The 17087-nt window shown below is 48.6% G+C and overlaps 1 pseudogene; it reads left to right on the top strand.

Moving 5' to 3' along the window:
* The first annotated feature begins 9858 nt into the window (after positions 1-9858).
* The window catches only part of LOC141098388 (pseudouridylate synthase 1 homolog), a 75758-nt pseudogene continuing 68529 nt past the window's right edge, over positions 9859-17087 (top strand).

The raw sequence follows: 17087 nt of genomic DNA, 5'->3' as shown, positions 1-17087 counted from the left end.
CCGTACACCTCGCACACACTAGGCTCTGCTCCGTACACCTCGCACACACTAGGCTCCGCTCCGTACACCTCGCACACGCGCGGCTCCGCTCCGTACACCTCGCACACGCGCGGCTCCGCTCCGTACACCTCGCACACGCGCGGCTCCGCTCCGTACACCTCGCACACGCGCGGCTCCTCTCCGTACACCTCGCACACGCGCGGCTCCTCTCCGTACACCTCGCACACGCGCGGCTCCTCTCCGTACACCTCGCACACGCGCGGCTCCTCTCCGTACACCTCGTACACGTGCGGCTCTTCTCCGTACACTTCGTACACACACGGCTCCGCTCCGTACACTTCGTACACACACGGCTCCGCTCCGTACACCTCGTACACACGGCTCCGCTCCGTACACCTTGTACACACACGGCTCCGCTCCGTACACCTCGTACACACACGGCTCTACGGCTCTGCTCCGTACACCTCGTACACACACGGCTCTGCTCCGTACACCTCGTACACACTAGGCTCTGCTCCGTACACCTCGCACACACGCGGCTCCGCTCCGTACACCTCATACACACGCGGCTCCGCTCCGTACACCTCGTACACCCACGGCTCCGCTCCGTACACCTCGTACACACACGGCTCCGCTCCGTACACCTCATACACACACAGCTCTGCTACATCCACACTGTAAATCCTGACCCCACACATACTTACCTCAACCAGCACCATGACAACAGCAAAGCAGAGTCTTGCAGACGGTAGAGGCAAGGCTGAGCGCACAGGACCTGTGATGAGGTCACAGGAGGGGCGGAGTCAGGGGTGACATGTTCGGGGGGTCTGGACAAAGGCTCCTGATCATGTGACCCCCTGACTCCTCCCCTCCTGTGACCTCATCACAGGTCCTGCGAACAGAGCCAGCAGGCAAGCGAGTGCGACGCTGTGAGTGGCTGGGGGGGAGGGGGTCTAATGCTAGGGCGAGGATGGGGGAGAGGGCGAGGATGGGGGAGAGGGCGAGGATGGGGGATGGGGGATGGGGGAGAGGGCGAGGATGGGGGAGGGGGAGAGGGCGAGGATGAGGATGAGGATGAGGATGAGGATGAGGATGGGGATGGGGGAGGGGGAGGGGGCGTGGCGGCTTATCTCCCTGCAGTGCGGGAGGAACTTGGAAACTATCACCGCCGTGCCCGCAGAGGGCCGGCGGCAGGAGAAACAGTGGCCGCAGCAGCTGGCAAGCGGCCAGATGATTGGGCGCTGCCGCCCGCGGCCCACGTGACAGCGGCCCAGCGGGAAAATGCCCGGTTGGTTATATTGCCAATCCAGGCCTGCAGGAGAGGGCAGGGTCCTTGTATTCACCATTGGGAATAATAGTGGTGACCTCCCCAGCTCTGTGTCCCGCTGGCCAGTCCCTTCAGACACCTCCGCATCCCGCTGGCCAGTCCCGTCAGACACCTCTGCATCCCGCTGGCCAGTCCCCTCAGACATCTCCGCGTTCCGCTGAACATTTCCGTCAGGCACCTCTGCGTCCCGCTGGTCAGGCCCATCAGACACCTCTGCGTCCCGCTGGCCAGTCCCGTCAGACACCTCTGCGTCCCGCTAGCCAGTCCCGTCAGACACCTCTGCATCCCGCAGGCCAGTCCCCTCAGACACCTCTGCGTCCGCTGGCCAGTCCCCTCAGACACCTCTGCGTCCCGCTGGCCAGTCCCGTCAGAAACCTCTGCGTCCCGCTGACCATTCCCGTCAGACACCTCTGCGTCCCGCTGGCCACTCCTGTCAGACAACTCTCCAGCTCTGCGTCCCGCTGGCCAGTCCCATCAAACACCTCTGTGGTCCGCTGGTCAGTCCCAACAGACTCCTCTGTGTCCCGCTGGCCAGTCCCCTCAGACACCTCTGCGTCCCGCTGGCCAGTCCTGTCAGGCACCTCTGCATCCCGCTGGCCAGTCCCATCAGACACATCTCCGCGTCCCACTGAACAGTCCCATCAGACAACCCTCCAGCTCTGCGTCCCGCTGGCCAATCCCATCGGACAACTCTCCAGCTCTGTGTCCCGCTGACCAGTCCCGATAGGCGGCTCTCGAGTTCTGTGTCCTGCTGGCCAGTCCCGTCAGACAACCCTCCACCTCAGCGTCCCGCTGGCCAGTCCCGTCGGACTCCTCTGCGTCCCACTGGCCAGTCTGTTGTGAACTCTCTTGATCTGATTTCTGAGTCGGGGCTCCCGCCGGTGGTTGCTGCGGGTAGTAGAGCTGGTCTGGTTGACAGAAGTCTATCACCTGAAGACGATGAGTGGAAGTCAGGTGTTAGAGACTGGGAGGATTTAAGTGAGCAAGCTTCCCTCAGTTGCTGCTGGTGATTTGGTTTTCTTCCTGTGCATTGTGAAGTCTGCTTTTTCCCCTCCTTGGTCTTGCATCATTCAGATAAGTTATTTGTTTGCTGGAATCTTTTGCATTTAATATAGTTTTTACCTTTCTCTGCTTTCTGCTTTGCTGTCTGGGTTCAGCTTTATTCCCTGCTGGGATTTGTACTGGACCCGGCTCATATGTCACAGTTTATGTCATTCTGTTCAGTATTGCTAAACCCCTGTTATATTAGTATCTTTTGCTTTGTTTCCAGTCCACACCAGAATGCTGATCTAGTGGGGGAGAGGTTGTGTGGTCTGTGTTTTTGTATATCAGACGTGTTGGAATTTTTAGGCTAAGTGCACACGTACCGGAACTCTCGCGGAAATTACCGCAAGAATTCCGGAATTCCAGTCCGCGGGAAAATCGCATTTTAAATTCCCGCGATTTTCCCGCGGAAAAACTAGCATTTTGCAAGCGTAATTTAGCTTGCAAAATGCTAGCGTTCTCCAAGCGATCTGTAGCATCGCTTGGAGAACTGATTGACAGGTTGGTCACACTCGTCAAACACAGTGTTTGACGAGTGTGACCAACTTTTTACTACTGAGGCTGCTTATGCGGCATCAGTAGTAAAAGATAGAATGTAAAAAAAAAATTAAAAATAGTGTTATTCTCACCCTCCGACGTCCCGCGCATCCGTTCCCAGTAGTCCTTTGCGAAAATGCCCGCGATGACGTCAGTTCTCGCGGGAATGCGACGTCTCGCGGTAATTCGCGATGACGTCGCGCGAATTACCGCGAGACTTCGCGATCCCGCGAGACCGGACACCATCGCGGGCATTTTCGCAAAGGACTACTGGGAACGGGAGCGTGGAGAGAGGCGGGAAGGCTGCGCGGGACATCGGAAGGTGAGAATAACAATATTTTTTATTTTAAATTCTATTTTTTACAGGGATATGGTACCCAAAGCCCGGAGGACAGTCTCCCCTCCTCCGGACCGTGGGTACCATCCGCAATTGTTCTGCTTACTTTCCGCATGGTGTGCACAGCCGCATGCGGGAAGTAAGCGGAACAATGCATTCCTATGGGTGCGGGATCGCCGCGATTCCGCAAAATAATGAGCATGCTGCGGTTTTTACTGCAAAGCGATTCCGCCGCGGTAAAAACCGCAGCATTAGTACAGCATTGCGGAATCCCATAGGAATGCATGGGATGCTTGTTTTCGCAGCAAAATCGCGCGGTTAAAACTGCTGCGGAAACGTGAAAAAAACGCCACGTGTGAACTCAGCCTTAGGGTTTTTGCATGATTACAGACAGTATCTTTCCTGTCCTATCTAGACAGTTTGGACCCCATCATTTGCTTACTCTATTTTCAGCCTGCGTTTGTGCCTCATCTTGTCTCACCGGCAATATATGTTTGGGGGCTATCTATTCCTTTGGGGTTCTACTCCGGGGCAATTTAGCTTTCCTCTTTCTTGCTTTAGGCTTAGTTAACTCTTTGACTGTGCCGAGGCGTCTAGGGCATCGTAGGCATGTCCCGCGGCTAATGCTAGTTGTGTTGTTAGGTTTAGGGGTCTGCAATCCGCTAAGTTACCAACCTTTCTGGTTTCCTGGTTGCTTAGCTAATTCCCCGGTAATCCTCCTCGGTGACTGAATCATAACACCAGTCCCTTTGGACTCCTCTTCGTCCCGCTGGCCAATCACGTCGGACTCCTCTGCGTCCCGCTGTCCAGTCCCGTTGGACTCCTCTGCATCCCGCTGGCCAGTCCCGTCTAACTCTTCTGCGTCCTGCTGGCCAGTCCTGTCGGACTCCCCTGCGTCCCACTGGCCAGTCCCGTCGGTCAGACACCTCTCTAGTTCTGTGTCCCGCTGACCAGTCCCGTCAGTTTTCTACCCACATCTCCCCAATCGGGAGCAGCGGGATAAACAGCTGTCAGTCTCCCCTAGAGCTGCTGATCTCTGTGGTGCACAGCAGTCATCATAGCCAGATTCCCGTATGGCGCAGCCATATGATGTGGTTTTCCTTACAGTAAAACATGTCAGGATGGATCCCACACCGGTGTTCCCAGTCACTAACTGTTCAGCGATCACATGCCATCCACACATGTGATGGCTGCAGCCAATCGCTTTTCATCCACCATGATGCCACTGTAACGCCGTGTTCACATGTAGTGTAAATGCGGCTTTATATCCACAGTTCCTGCAGCAAAATACACAATAGCAAACTGCTCTGTTTATTGCGGGGTTTTCTCTTCTCACCCTGGATTAGTGCCACTCCAGTGGTGAGAAAAGATGTAAATCCCTTGCCCCTGGTCATATACTCACCCTCCGGTGTCTTGGCAATTTTTGGGGGGTCACTCTAGTTTCGCGTTGCCATCTTGTGAGTGATTTTGAAGTCTGCAACATGTTAATTCCTCTTGCATTTTATTTGTGGATTTTCCGCAAAGACTTTGAGATGAAGAAAATGTAATCTGCGCAAGTTTATCACAGTTGAGTAACTGGAAGTTTCCATAACAAAGCAACTGTAATTAAAACATGTAATTAAAACATGACATAACAAAAAGAGACAAAAACCGCAGCTAAAAAAATGCAACATCAAAAATGCACCAGATACTCAATGCAACATTAGAGTGGTTTCACATTAGTGTTTAAGGCCGCAGCGTCGGCCTGCGCACGGCCGCCGATAAGCCCCGCCCCCTGCAGCGCCTCCGACGGTAGTTCTGCCTACGGGTGCATGACGCTGCATGCGTCCTGCGTCCCCTATCTTTAGCACTGGGGACGCAGGCCATGCGCAGGTATGCGAGCGCACCAAATTGCAACAGGTTGCGTTTGGCGCTGGTCTGCGCACCCGTCAAAAGGACGCATGCGCTGCCAAGCGCATGCCTGCGTCCCCAGTGCTAAAGATAGGGGATGCAGGACGCATGCAATGTCATGTGCCCTTAGGCGGAGCTACCAGCGGAGGTGCTGCAGGGGGTGGGGCTTAGCGGCGGCCGTGCGCAGGCCGACGCTGCGGCCTTAAACGCTAATGTGAAACCACCCTTAGCCTTGTGATACATGCACACATTGGGGATTTGATGCAGATGTTCCATAACAAAATCCAAATGTGTTACATGCAGATTTTGTTGAGAATTCACATGCTGCAGATTTAAAATCCGCTCTGTGGTCAGCTTAGGTGGTGACTATTTCCACCACTTGTGGATAACATTATTAGGATCTCATTAATTTAGGAGATGCTGCATGCTTTCCGCACAGAAGATATTGTACATAACACAGACGTGTGTCTCTGCCTCAAGGTGGCTCCAGCAAGCATCTTCTCTGGCTGTTGTAACCGTACATACTGCTTGTGTGTACATCTAGCCATACTTCTACCTCTGTAACAGCTGGAAGTATAAGGCACAAGTGTAGCATGCCTAGTTAAAGGCAGGGCTGTGGAGTCAGTAAGTCAAACTCCCGACTCCTCAATTTCCCTGACTCCCGACCCCACAGCCCTGCCTCACTACTGAGCATATACATAAAGAACAGCACAGATTCATTTCCGCTAAAAGCCGAGATCCTTAGATCAGGAATAGAACATTCATTTACAGGACATTTCAGAACTTCCCCAAAATCTTATGAAAGAATTTACATCATATCCTGCATTGAACTACTGTGCCCAAGTTATTATATATTAAGTCATTTTATACTGACTCCACCAAAATGGCCTCCGACTCCACTGCCCTGGTTACAATGGTGCTATGTGAATGTCTTCCAGGAAGGGTGTCACAGTCCACTTCTTGGATCTGTGTCAGATTCTGGATTACCTCAGTTAAACCATTTTTTCCCCTTTCAGGCCTGGGAGCTTAAAATGGGTTTTGCCCCTGGTGGCTATAGGTGTTATTACATATGTTTGGTCCCTGCTCATGTGACCGCTCCTCCTTTGTTATATAAGGTCAGCTGGTCTATCAGCGGGGGTTGGTGATAGCAGCTCCTGAGTTGGATTCCAACCACGGTGAAGTGAGCAGCTGGCTCTGAGATGTGGAGCCACTGCTGAAACTTGTGTTGAACTCTGCCTGCCCGGTGTCTGCAGCGGAGTTAGATGGTGAAGGTGGCAGATGGCTATGAGGGTTCGAGCCACTGCTGAAAGTTAATCTGGTGACTGCACTCTGCTGCCTGGTGACTGCAGCAGAGAAAGATAAGTGTTTTGGTGTTTTCCCCTTTTTTCCTGGTGTGTATTAATACAGCGGTGGGACCAGTGTCTGCATCTCCCAGTTCCCTAGAAAGGGATAGGTGTAGGGTGAGCTAGGGACACAGGTATCCTGCTTGGCGACAGGTGAGGAGCCTGTATAGGGAACGTTAGGAGTGTTTAGAGACACTGACTCAGGGGAGTGCAGGAGGTATCCACGTCCCTGTACCCTATTGCAGGGCCCACCATCTTAACTGTTTTCCCTTCCCCTTTGTCTTGTTGTTTTGGTTGCCGGCCTGCGGGTCGTGTCACACAGGACAGTTACACGTGTCAGTCTTGTTGTTTTGGTTACCGGCCTGCGGGTCGTGTCACACAGGACAGTTACACGTGTCAGTCTTGTTGTTTTGGTTACTGGCCTGTGGGTCGTGTCACACAGGACAGTTACACGTGTCAGTCTTGTTGTTTTGGTTACCGGCCTGCGGGTCGTGTCACACAGGACAGTTACACGTGTCAGTCTTGTTGTTTTGGTTACCGGCCTGCGGGTCGTGTCACACAGGACAGTTACACGTGTCAGTCTTGTTGTTTTGGTTACCGGCCTGCGGGTCGTGTCACACAGGACAGTTACACGTGTCAGTCTTGTTGTTTTGGTTACCGGCCTGCGGGTCGTGTCACACAGGACAGTTACACGTGTCAGTCTTGTTGTTTTGGTTACCGGCCTGTGGGTCGTGTCACACAGGACAGTTACACGTGTCAGTCTTGTTGTTTTGGTTACTGGCCTGTGGGTCGTGTCACACAGGACAGTTACACGTGTCAGTCTTGTTGTTTTGGTTACCGGCCTGCGGGTCGTGTCACACAGGACAGTTACACGTGTCAGTCTTGTTGTTTTGGTTACCGGCCTGCGGGTCCTGTCACAGAGGACAGTTACACGTGTCAGTCTTGTTGTTTTGGTTACCGGCCTGCGGGTCCTGTCACAGAGGACAGTTACACGTGTCAGTCTTGTTGTTTTGGTTACCGGCCTGCGGGTCGTGTCACACAGGACAGTTACACGTGTCAGTCTTGTTGTTTTGGTTACTGGCCTGTGGGTCGTGTCACACAGGACAGTTACACGTGTCAGTCTTGTTGTTTTGGTTACCGGCCTGCGGGTCGTGTCACACAGGACAGTTACACGTGTCAGTCTTGTTGTTTTGGTTACCGGCCTGCTGGTCGTGTCACACAGGACAGTTACACGTGTCAGTCTTGTTGTTTTGGTTACCGGCCTGCGGGTCGTGTCACACAGGACAGTTACACGTGTCAGTCTTGTTGTTTTGGTTACCGGCCTGCGGGTCGTGTCACACAGGACAGTTACACGTGTCAGTCTTGTTGTTTTGGTTACCGGCCTGCGGGTCCTGTCACAGAGGACAGTTACACGTGTCAGTCTTGTTGTTTTGGTTACCGGCCTGCGGGTCCTGTCACAGAGGACAGTTACACGTGTCAGTCTTGTTGTTTTGGTTACCGGCCTGCGGGTCGTGTCACACAGGACAGTTACACGTGTCAGTCTTGTTGTTTTGGTTACTGGCCTGTGGGTCGTGTCACACAGGACAGTTACACGTGTCAGTCTTGTTGTTTTGGTTACCGGCCTGCGGGTCGTGTCACACAGGACAGTTACACGTGTCAGTCTTGTTGTTTTAGTTACCGGCCTGCGGGTCGTGTCACACAGGACAGTTACACGTGTCAGTCTTGTTGTTTTGGTTACCGGCCTGCGGGTCGTGTCACACAGGACAGTTACACGTGTCAGTCTTGTTGTTTTGGTTACCGGCCTGCGGGTCGTGTCACACAGGACAGTTACACGTGTCAGTCTTGTTGTTTTGGTTACCGGCCTGCGGGTCGTGTCACACAGGACAGTTACACGTGTCAGTCTTGTTGTTTTGGTTACCGGCCTGTGGGTCGTGTCACACAGGACAGTTACACGTGTCAGTCTTGTTGTTTTGGTTACTGGCCTGTGGGTCGTGTCACACAGGACAGTTACACGTGTCAGTCTTGTTGTTTTGGTTACCGGCCTGCGGGTCGTGTCACACAGGACAGTTACACGTGTCAGTCTTGTTGTTTTGGTTACCGGCCTGCGGGTCCTGTCACAGAGGACAGTTACACGTGTCAGTCTTGTTGTTTTGGTTACCGGCCTGCGGGTCCTGTCACAGAGGACAGTTACACGTGTCAGTCTTGTTGTTTTGGTTACCGGCCTGCGGGTCGTGTCACACAGGACAGTTACACGTGTCAGTCTTGTTGTTTTGGTTACTGGCCTGTGGGTCGTGTCACACAGGACAGTTACACGTGTCAGTCTTGTTGTTTTGGTTACCGGCCTGCGGGTAGTGTCACACAGGACAGTTACACGTGTCAGTCTTGTTGTTTTGGTTACCGGCCTGCTGGTCGTGTCACACAGGACAGTTACACGTGTCAGTCTTGTTGTTTTGGTTACCGGCCTGCGGGTCGTGTCACACAGGACAGTTACACGTGTCAGTCTTGTTGTTTTGGTTACCGGCCTGCGGGTCGTGTCACACAGGACAGTTACACGTGTCAGTCTTGTTGTTTTGGTTACCGGCCTGCGGGTCCTGTCACAGAGGACAGTTACACGTGTCAGTCTTGTTGTTTTGGTTACCGGCCTGCGGGTCCTGTCACAGAGGACAGTTACACGTGTCAGTCTTGTTGTTTTGGTTACCGGCCTGCGGGTCGTGTCACACAGGACAGTTACACGTGTCAGTCTTGTTGTTTTGGTTACTGGCCTGTGGGTCGTGTCACACAGGACAGTTACACGTGTCAGTCTTGTTGTTTTGGTTACCGGCCTGCGGGTCGTGTCACACAGGACAGTTACACGTGTCAGTCTTGTTGTTTTAGTTACCGGCCTGCGGGTCGTGTCACACAGGACAGTTACACGTGTCAGTCTTGTTGTTTTGGTTACCGGCCTGCGGGTCGTGTCACACAGGACAGTTACACGTGTCAGTCTTGTTGTTTTGGTTACCGGCCTGCGGGTCGTGTCACACAGGACAGTTACACGTGTCAGTCTTGTTGTTTTGGTTACCGGCCTGCGGGTCGTGTCTCACAGGACAGTTACACGTGTCAGTCTTGTTGTTTTGGTTACCGGCCTGCGGGTCGTGTCACACAGGACAGTTACACGTGTCAGTCTTGTTGTTTTGGTTACCGGCCTGCGGGTCCTGTCACAGAGGACAGTTACACGTGTCAGTCTTGTTGTTTTGGTTACCGGCCTGCGGGTCCTGTCACAGAGGACAGTTACACGTGTCAGTCTTGTTGTTTTGGTTACCGGCCTGCGGGTCGTGTCACACAGGACGGGTACACGTGACAAAGGGTTCCTGACAGCATTGCCTGTTACTTGAGTCCTTCTGACTTCTCCTCATGGCTGACCTGCTGTCCGAGGAGCCAAAACAACAAGCAAGCGGTGGAGGAGAAACCAGGAAATCCTTCTGTCTCCAGGAGGAATCGGAGACTTTGGAAGAAAATGGCCAAGATGCGAAAAGATTCAAAGTGGATCATGACGATCAGAATAAGAAGCATCCAAAGAGGAAAGTGGTGCTGCTGATGGCGTTTTCTGGGAAAGGCTACCATGGGATGCAGGTGAATATTACATATTAATGGAGGTAAAAATGAAAAAAGTTGTAACCAGTTATTCCGATTTTAGGCTTAGTGGGACCGGTGATAATTCAGAGCATGGGCCAGTCTCTCCTACTAAGGCCTCTTTCACACTTCCGTTTTTGACCATCAGTCAAAATCCGCCGGTTTATGAAAAGAATGGATCCGCCATTTTTTTGGCGGATCCGTTTTTTTCCCCATTGAGTTGCATTACCGGCGGATCTTGACGAATGGCCATCCGTTGAATCCGTTTAATTGCGGATCCACCAAATTTTTTGCGTCCGCCGGCTTGCCTGGACGGACCCTGCAACGTTTTTTTTGCTGCAGGATCCGCATTTTATAGTGCGCATGCCCGTAGAAAGGAAGTCAGCTGGAAATTTAACCCTGAAATCCTCTCTTTCTTCTCTCTCTCGGCAGTGGTTCCTTTAAAATTCTGATCCGTCAAAAAAACGGATCCGGTGGCATCCGTTCACATCAGTTAGGACCTGGACCTGATATGTCAGACTAGAGGGCCGGAGCGTATTCACTACCCCGATACACTGAACCGCTGATATATTTACATAAGGGTATGTGCACACGATCAGGGATAAGCTGTGTCCAAAGCACTGCTGGCTATTGAACGCAGGTGATTCGGCTTGTGTTCACTGAACCGTGTGGAATCACCGCGTCCTATACACTGTACGGGTGATATTTATCTTGTGGAGGCCCGCGTCTCCATGAGAAACAGATATGCTGCAGTCAGGAGAGACGTGCTGCATGTTCATCTCCGCAGGTGAGCCGCGGACATCTCTGGACGCATACTGGGAAAGGGATTTCTTGAAATCCCATCCACCGTGCTGTAACATTTGGATGCTGCACACGTACGCAGCATCCAACCCGCAGCGTTTACTGATCGTGTGCACATACCCTAAGAGTATTGCTCTGATTGGATACAATTGGCAAATTCCCAACTGGGAGAGAAGAGGTATTTGGTCTATAAGGGTAGGTGCACATGATCAGTAAATGCTGCGGGTTTGACGCAATGTCCAACCCGCAGCGTCCATCCCTAATCTGCCCACTTTGTCGGAGCTGGCAAAAATAAGAATGCCAAAAGTCGCATAATTTTAGCGCAGTCGCCACTTACTCCAAAATGATGCAGCTTTTCAAAGTTTTTTGGGAAAGACTACTGGCATAAAAGCTTTGATTTATTGGGCCCATGTTCTGGGCCAGACGCTAGAGTTCTAAGGTATGTTTACTTTTAAATACTGTTGCGTCTCAGAATAAAACATATCAGGCTGCAGATGTGCAGCAGTGTCCAATTCCTGTTGCCGGAGTATAGGGCAGCATAAATCTGATAGCCTTTAAGAAGATGAGACCATCACTTTAAAGATTACTGTTGGCGATCTTCTGCTAATGATTTCTAGTTTATCATCTGATTCAGATGAAAGGGAAACTGGGTTTGTGAATGCTTTAGTTTGGTTCAAATGGGTTGTCCACCACATTATTTTATCTTAATAATGGGCTTGTAGTTGGCCTAAAATAAAACCGCTATACTTGCCTACTGGACCCCTGCCGATGCACGATACAGCAGGCAGTGTTGTCCTCCTTTTGGCGGTGGATGCCAATCTAATTTTTTTCTCTCTGGTCCAGGCTCCATGATGGCTGCTTCCGCTGCTGTAGCCATTGTAAAATAAAAGCAAAGTGGTGGACAACCCGTTTAAGGTACCATACGGTTCTACATCTGGTTGGGTAATTTTGCCGTCCCTTGTTGACATTTGGCTGCCTTGTTCTGCAGAGAAATGTGGGATCATAGAATCATAGAATCGTAGAGTTGGAAGGGACCTCCTGGGCCATCTGGTCCAACCCCCTGCTCAAAGCAGGATTCGCTAAATCATCCCAGTCAGATGTCTGTCCAGCCTCTGTTTGAAGACTTCCATTGAAGGAGAACTCACCACTTCTCGTGGCAGCCTGTTCCACTCATTGATCACTCTAACTGTCAAAAAGTTTTTTCTAATATCTAATCTGTGTCTCTTCCCATTCAGTTTCATCCCATTGCTTCTAGTCTTTCCTTGTGCAAATGAGAATAAAGTTGATCCTTCTACAATGTGACAGCCCTTTAGATATTTGTAGACAGCTATTAAGTCTCCTCTCAGTCTTCTCTTTTGCAAACTAAACATTCCCAAATCCTGCAACCTTTCCTCATAAGACAGGGTTTGCAGACCGGTCACCATTCTGGTCGCTCTTTTCTGAACTTACTCCAGTTTGTTGATGTCTTTTTTTAAAATGTGGTGCCCAAAACTGGACACAATATTCCAGATGAGGTCTGACCAAAGAGGAGTAGAGGGAAATAATGACTTCACGTGATCTAGACTGCATGCTTCTGTTAATACATCCTAGAATTGCATTTGCCTTTTTTGCTGCTGCATCACACTGTTGACTCATATTCAGTCTGTGATCTATTAGTATACCCAAGTCTTTTTCACATGTGCTGTCACTTAGCCCTATTCCTCCCATTCTATATATGCTTTTTTCATTTTTATTGCCCAGATGTAGTACTTTGCATTTCTCCCTGTTAAAAACCATTCTGTTAGTTGCTGCCCACTTCTCCAGTTTATTTAAATCTTTTTGAATCATCTCTCTCTCCTCTCTAGTATTAGCTATCCCTCCTAGCTTTGTGTCATCAGCAAATTTAATCAGTTTACCCTCAATTCCTTCATCTAAATCGTTGATAAAGATGTTGAACAATACAGGGCCCAGGACAGAGCCCTGTGGTACCCCACTTGAGACATTCTTCCAAGTGGATGTGCAGCCATTTACGACCACTCTTTGGGTCCGATCACTAAGCCAGTTATGAATCCACCTAACAGTTGCCTTGTCCATTCCATACTTAGTCATTTTTTCAATAAGGATTGTATGAGAGACTTTGTCAAATGCTTTGCTGAAGTCAAGATATACTATATCTACAGCATTTCCTTGATCCACCCAATCAGTGATACCGTCATAGAAGGAAATTAAGTTAGTCTGACATGACTTATCAGTTACAAACCCATGCTGACTCTGTTTAATCACTTCATTCTTATCCAGGTATTGACATACATGTTGTTTAATAATTTGTTCAAAGATCTTTCCTGGTATAGAAGTCAGACTCACCGGCCTATAGTTGCCTGGGTCCACCTTCTTCCCCTTTTTGAAGATAGGAACAACATTTGCTCTTCTCCAGTCTTCTGGGACTTCTCCTGTTCTCCAAGAATTTTCAAAGATTATGGAGAGGGGTTCAAAAATTTCTTCTGCTATCTCCTTCAGTACTCTGGGGTGTAATTCATCTGGACCTGGAGACTTGAATTCATTTAGGTTAGCTAAGTGTTTCCTCACTATCTTTCTGTTTATAGATATCCTGGATTCTTCTATTCCCTTAATAGGACAGTGAATAACAGTTGATGTTGCATTTCCTTTCTGAGAGAAAACAGATGCAAAATAGGAATTTAAAAGTTCAGCCTTCTCAACATCCTGTCTTACCATTTCATCATTTTCATCCTGTAAAAATACTATAGCATCTTTGACTTTTCTTTTACTTTTGACATATCCCCAAAATCCTTTATTATTGCTTTTGACATCTCTTGCAAGCCTCAGTTCATTTTCAGCTTTAGATAATCTGATTTGTGCCCTGCAGGTTCTGCAGACAGCATTATATTCTTCTTTAGATATGCCTCCCTCTTTCTATTTTATAAACATTTTTTTCTTCCTTTTTAGCATGTGCTTAAGTTCTGTGTTCATCCATCCTGGTTTCCTTAAATGCTTCCTATTCTTCCCTCTTTTCGGAATTGTTAACAACTGTGCATTGAGAATTTCATTTTTCAAGATTTCCCATCCTTCCTGGACATTTTTGTCTTAAGGATATCCAGCCATTGGATCCCTCCAATTCTCTTTCTGAATCCCTTAAAATCTGCCTTTCTGAAATCTAACCTTGACGTCTGAGTCTTCACAGGTCTTCCACCTCTAGTTATCCAAAATTCTAAAATAGCATCGTCACAGTATAAAACAATTGAAGATGTACTTGTGCAGGCTCTTGTCCTGTCAGGCTGTATTCCTGAAAATCATGCCAAATGACATGAAAAGGATGTCCTTTCAGCGATGTGCGCGCACCGATAAGGTAGGTCTTCTGCCGATAAGCTTATGTCTTTGGTTATTTTTTAGCACTATAATCTGCGGCATGAAAAACAATAAAAAGCACAATGGCTGTCACATCCAGGATGCTCACAGGTTATTATGGAAACATCACTTTCTAAGAGGTATATGAATAATTTAGAGATTATTGCCTTTGTGCCTTTTTTCTTAGTAAAAATTGTACTAATAGTGGCTTTTTGTTGTTTGCGCCTCTTATGTTCAAGAGGTTGTCTAAATTTGAGAATAAGACTAATGAAAGATTTGCAGTCTCCCTTAAAGGGGTATTCATATGATATTAAATTGGTACAGTTAGACACCATGAAAATAAGTAAGTTTGCAATTGATTTGCTTTTTCGATCTGCCTTGATTCTTCTGCTGTGAGAGTTTTTATCTTATGTAGTGTACAGCTTGTTGCTAAGGAGACCGACCACAAAAGCATTTCTCTCTTCTGTTGAGATATTGGCTTGTAAAGTTTAGGTTATAATTTAAGTGCAAGGAGGCATTACCAGATATTTTTCACAGGGGGCGTGGACTTCCCCTGTATGATGCTGACCAGTCATAGACAGAGAAAACCAAAAACAAAACAAATATACTGGAATAAAAAAGTAAAAAATATATTGCAAAAATTGCAACTCTCATTCAGTCATAGACAGGCAGTAACATACTGAGTTAAAAAAAAAAGTACATTTAGTATTATTATTATACATTTTTATAGCGCCATTTATTCCATGGCGCTTTTCATGTACATCTACACAAAATGAGCTTGGAACAGGTTTTTCAGTGTGAAACATGTAATGACAGACAGTCTGCTCACACTGGTCTCTGTTATGAGCTCATTTTCTCGTTCACCTTTGATGTCCGATGAACTCCCTCTGCTGGTGAAAGGAGGTGGTGAAACTGATTTGGATGGGAGAGACCTGTCACCTGAACAGGTGGATTGTGATTGGACATCCGGAATCTCTGAGAGGATATAAGGCAGCCGACGCCCTGTAGGGTTGCTGGTGATTTCTCTGCTCTGAGCTCTGGCCTCTAGTTCAGTTCCTGTCTTCTAAAGCTAAGTTTTTGCTCTGTTATTTTTCCATGAGATTTTGTCTGATTTGCTTAGTTTTGTGTTCAGCCAGCCCCGGCTGGGGCTTTGCTGAATTTCCATTTTTGTCCCTGATCAGTTAATTCTCTTTTGCTCTGTCTTCAGAATATATCGGAGTGCTGATATAGGGATTTTGAAGTCTAGTGACTTCAGGGCCGTTTTTCCTATGAGACGTGTTGGGACATTTTTGGTAGGGTTTTTGCGGATTGCAGCCAGCATCTTTTCTGTCCATTCCTATATAGTTAGTTGGGCCCCATCGTTTGCTCTGCCTGTCTTTCTGTCTGTGTTTGTGTTTTCATCTGTTTTCACCGTCAATACATGTTGGGGGCTGTCTATTGCTTTGGGGTCAGCTCTGGGGCAGTTTAGATTTCCCCTTTCTTTCTTTAGGCTTATTTAGTTCTCCGGCTATGACGAGGCTTCTAGGACCACCGTAGGAACGCTCCACGGCTACTTTTAGTTGCTGTGAATAGGATCAGGGGTCTGCAATTCGCTAGCTACCAACCTCTCCGGTTTTCTGGACTTAGCTTGTATTTTTGTTTTTTCCTCCTCCGGTGACTCATTCATAACAGGTCTCACTGCAGATTGATTACAAGTGTCGGGAGTAGAGCAGAGATTAAGAACATATTTCAGCTTTCATCTCACTATAGCCAATATGGGGGAGGGGTAGTACAGCAGATCTGAGCTTTGTTCTATTGCAAATGCCTCTACAGCTCTCCTCACTGCACTGTCAGTTCAGCAGAACTCGAATACACCTACACTGACTGACATGTGATGAAAGGTCTTGATGATCTGTGGTTTACCCCCGGCACTTTGTAATCACACACAGCTCTGCATTGAGATCAGACCATCTGTCACTACATCACACAGGAGAAAGCCTGTTCTAAACTATTGTGGGGGCATTTTCTTTTTTTCCCTTGTGTGTTTCTGACTATTTGATGGCTCAACATCACATGGGGAAGAAGTACACGCCCCCAGAAGCAAATCTCTGGTAATGCCCCCATATTCATAACAAACTATAACCTAAACTTTAGAAGCTAATAGCTCTACCACACAGAAATTAAAAAGTAAAAAAAGACATTTTATTCAGCTCTGCAGCCACTATTCCATGATGTGAGCATTTTAGCATGCTCAAACTGGTGAAAGGTCCTCTTTAATTTCTGAGATTCCAGCCTATCGATTTTTATATAGCAGTTTGCTTCTCCCCTCCATCTCAGCGCCTGAGCTTTTATCAATCCTGCAGAATCACTATCCCTCAGCCCCCACTATCAGCATTTTCCAGAATTGTTATATTCATTGCTTACTTAAGCCTTGTGCTTGTTCAAAGGGCTTGTTATATCTGAATACAAATCTAGTGATGGTGGTGTAGATTTCAGAACCAGCCACTGACAGACCTGAGCATGTCACAGTAGCAAGATAAGCTTAGCTACTGAAACAGAATCATCACTCAAGGAGTGCCCACCCCCAGTATCATGAAAGTGAGACTGTAGAGCTTTGTGCTGCTCAAGACAAAACTTGTGTATAACTGTCAAAACAAGGCTGCTTATGGATTCTCTATTGGATGGAGCCTTTCACAGCCAGGCTTCAGGATGGCAGACAAATATGTCTTTAACATAGTTTAAAAAACTTCATTCGGAGACTATAGTGAAAGACGTGACTAGTCAGCCATAGCCTCATCCAGATTCTCTCCACCCCACTCCAGATGATTGACAAGCCTCCCTGTAATCCCCAGCCAGCTTTTGCAAACTATGTTTTCTA

This window comes from Dendrobates tinctorius, unplaced genomic scaffold (genome assembly GCF_039654945.1).
Source record: "Dendrobates tinctorius isolate UK_male_01 unplaced genomic scaffold, ASM3965494v1 ptg000090l, whole genome shotgun sequence".
Taxonomy (NCBI): Eukaryota; Metazoa; Chordata; class Amphibia; order Anura; family Dendrobatidae; genus Dendrobates; species Dendrobates tinctorius.
This window is presented reverse-complemented; position numbering and strand designations above follow the sequence as displayed.